Raw genomic sequence first — 4033 nt, forward strand, 5'->3', positions numbered from 1 at the left:
AAATTGTGTGCAGAGAAAAATGACTAGGATTGCAAAGGGCCTTGAAACTTTGTGATGACCAAACAGAAGTGTGATGAGAACAGAATATTCAGGCGAAATGTTAGGGTGGCTTCCAAGTATTTGAAAGAATAACACGAAGTAGAGGGAGCAGAGTTGTTCTATGCCACCCCAGGGGTTATAATTAGAACAATAGATCTTTTTCTACTGGAAAAATATTTGCTGCCCAACACAGCAACTTTACATTTTGAGCTGTCCAATAAAACAACAGGTTGCCTAGAGTAGATCGTTTTTCAGTACTGAAGATGTTAAAGGAAGCCTGGTCAATAAGAATGAAGGATGCTGCCCAAGGAGCCAGCGTTGAATGAGGAGTCTGACAGGATGATTGCATTAGGCCGTGATAGTTTATTGCGCTGAGATTCCGTACAGCACTAAGACTATTTGATTAAATCTTAACAAGTAGAGGGGTGAGCTGGAAACAGGTTTGACACTACAGCGAGTTGATTGCATTGGAGGTGCACCTCTCCTAATGAAGGCCTCTTGCAATACCCAGGCTGCTACCGAGAAACCAGCGGAGCCTGTTAGTTCTTTTCTCCGCATTCCTGTTTAGCCTGTAGCTACACCCATGAAACCATTTCCCGAGCATCCTGCAGAGCCTGTTTAAGCCGTTGCTAAACAAGAAACAAGGATGCCATAATAAAGTAGCAAACACATGAGGTTCATTACAATTGTCCTTATTCAGAAATAGGTTCTCCCATAGACACTTACAAATGCCTCAGAACCATCTTGGTAGATTCTAGGAGGAAAGACAGTATGTTGTGTTAGAGTTGATGCTGAAGTTTAGAGGCAGGTGACATCATTCAGTCTGCTTGGGATTCTCAAGAGGCAGCTTGGTGAAAAGTCATATAGGAAATGTTTTTAACCTTTATGCTCATTTTCTTTCTTCTCCTTTTAGAAAGCATATGTTGATATGTTTCTATGCTTGTCTGCATGTGTAAGAAGACATTACATTATGTTTGGTGGCCTTGGTTCCAGTGCACATTAGGGAGGAACCAGAGTTGAGCTATATCATTAACATAGTAAGATCGATTAAATACATATGCAGAATCCACAAAAACAAAAGCTCCTTGGAGTGCTCCATAATTTTTAAGAAAATAAAAGAGTCTTGAGACCAAAACGTGACACTTGCTCCTTTATAATATACTTTTTAACAGCTGTATACTATTCCACCATACAGATACAGGACAATTTATTAAACCAATTTTCTATCATTAGGTATTCAGATTGCTTCTATTTTTTATTATAAGCCTCACTAAAAATTAGTTTAGTACAGACACCTTTGCACATATTTCTGATTATTTCTTAGGATAAATGGATAGCAGTAGAATTGCTGAAGCAAAAGGTACACATACTTACATGTTTATACACATTTATATGTTGGTATAGACAAATAATTTTATATTTTCCTAGCACCATTGTCAGCACCCTTTCAAGAATTTTCTGTGATTCAGCATTATTGAAAACTTTCTTTTCTCTTTATCTTTCCTCAATCTCTTTCATGTTTTGCTTCTCTAACCTTTCTTTTTGATCTCCTCTGCCTATATCTGACACTTGCTTAAAGTATTTCACAAGTTGTTGTACTTGACCCTCACTATCCACTCCATTTTACCTTTATCTAGATAACTTATAGATGTAAACCATTTACCTGAGATTTGTTCAAGCACCTAGCCTGTCCCCGCAATTTTCTAGTAAGTCTCTCCAATGAAAGTCCCATTCAAAACTTCCCAGCTCTGTGCTCGCTTCAGCAGCACATATACTAAAATCAGAACGATACAGAGAAGATTAGCATGGCACCTGTGCAAGGATGATTTACAAATTCATGAAGCGTTCCATTTTTTGTAGCAACGTGGATGGAACTTGAGGGTGTCATGCTAAGTGAAGTAAGTCAGGCAGAGAAGGACAGATACCATATGTTTTCACTCATAAGTGGAACAGGAGAAACTTAACAGAGGACCATGGGGGAGGTAAAGGGGGAAAAATAGTTGGAAAGAGGGAGGGAGGCAAACCATGAGAGACTCTTGAATCCTGAGAACAAACTGAGGGCTGAAGGGGGAGGGGGAGAGGGAAAAGGGGGGTGATGGGCATGGAGGGCACTTGTGGGGATGAGCACTGGGTGTTAAAAGGAAACTAACTTGACAATAAACTATAAAAGAAAAAAAAAAAAGACATAACTCCAGCTCTTTGCATGGTTAGCACCTTCTCATCCTTTGTGGTTCAAAGTTTAAATATGGAGATTTTTCCTACCTTCCTACCACCAGTTTGCTTTCTTTCTTATAAAGAATAATGATTTAATATATTTGTATCTCACTTTTTTTTTGGTCTACTTCCCCACTAACCATATACTTCCTGAAAGCAAGAATGTAATCTATCTGTTCAATATTGTGTCTTCGGCACCTGGAATAGTGCCTGGCAGATGCAGTAGATCCCCCCTCCCCATGCCCCCATCCTGTTTCACTTTTCACTTTTTCATTTACCTGTGATCAATTGTACTCTAAAAATATTAAATGGAAAACTCCAAAAATAAATAATTCGTGAATTTTGAATTGCATGTCCTTCTGAGATCTCATGCCCACCAGCCCCGTTCAGGCCAGGCAGGATGTGAATCCCCTATTTGTGCAGCACCCACAACATATATGTTACCTGCCTGTCGGTCCATCAGCAGCCATCTCAGTTATCATCATATTGAAGGGCTTTTTTTCAAGTAACCCTTATTTTAGTTAACAATGGCCTCAAAGCGCAAGAGTAATGATGTTGATGTTTCATATATGTCAAACAAAAACTATGAAGATTTTAAGTGAAAACGTGAAAAGTCTTAATAAAGAAAAAATGGTATGCTAAAGTTGCCAAGGTCTATAAAAACTTTTATTATGTATATTGCTGTGATGGTTCTGTTTAACTATAGGTTATCATTGTTAATCATTTCCTGTGTCTCATTTATAAATTAAATTTTATAATAGGCATGTATGTATAAGAAAAAACATTAGTATATGTAGAGTTTGGTATCGTCCTCTTGTGGTTCCAGGTATCCACTGGTGATCTTGGAATGTATTCCCAAGAATAAGGGGGGGGTACTCTAGTAATTAGGTATTTATTGAATGGATGGATGGATGGATGATAATTCTTGTACAGAATGGAGCCCCCAGACAGTCTCCCTCCACAGTAGTGGAGAGCTTGATTTTGGCATATATCTTACATGCCTCGAGCCATATTCCTTTTATCTATCTCCTTGGTTGTAATGTCTTCTTGAACTTATAAATGCTCATTGTAAAAACCTTAGAAAACATTAAAACATAAAGAACATAAATATTATTTCAAGCCAAGAAAAATGTGTCCCCTCCTCAACGGTTCTCATAGCACTTTGCTATGATAGAAATGGTCACTTTACATACTACAGTTGTCAATGGTCTGTTTCCTCGACTAGATTCCAATCTTCGGATAGGAAGCCTCTCTTGTTGGTATCTCCAGACACTGCCTGCTCAGAGTTTCTGAATGAATATTACCAGTGCAAACGTAATTCCACTTTTCAGAACAAGTCATGGTCGTATAAAGTAGAATTGACAAAAAAAAAAAGTGATTAAGTGTTATGGTTTAAACTGTGTCTCCACCCCCACTCCACCAAAAAGAAAGAAAGAAAGAAAGAAAGAAAGAAAGAAAGAAAGAAAGAAAGAAAGAAAGAAAGAAAGAAAGAAAGAAAGAAAAGATATGTCAAGGTTCTATCTATACCGCCAAATGTGATTTTATTTGGTAATGGGCTTACTGCACATGTAACTAGTTACATGAGGTCATCCTAGAGTAGGGTGGGATCCTTGTCCCACGTGATTGATGTTCTTATAAGAAGATGGCCATGAGAAGAGAGAGACACACAGGGGGAATGCCATGCGGTCACCAGAGCATTCTGGAGTTATATAGCTATACATTGAGGAACACCGAAGACTGAGGGCAAACCACCAGAAGCTATGGCGAGGCAAGGAAAGAT

At 38.5% G+C, this 4033-nt stretch overlaps 1 non-coding gene across 1 annotated transcript; it reads left to right on the plus strand.

Annotated features, from left to right (window-relative positions):
* Positions 1–1789: 1789 nt before the first annotated feature.
* On the plus strand, positions 1790–1896 carry LOC115303185. Its single transcript, XR_003913889.1, has one exon. It is a non-coding gene; the product is annotated as a U6 spliceosomal RNA (small nuclear RNA).
* Positions 1897–4033: the final 2137 nt, after the last annotated feature.

This window comes from Suricata suricatta, chromosome 1 (assembly GCF_006229205.1).
Source record: "Suricata suricatta isolate VVHF042 chromosome 1, meerkat_22Aug2017_6uvM2_HiC, whole genome shotgun sequence".
NCBI classification, from domain to species: Eukaryota; Metazoa; Chordata; class Mammalia; order Carnivora; family Herpestidae; genus Suricata; species Suricata suricatta.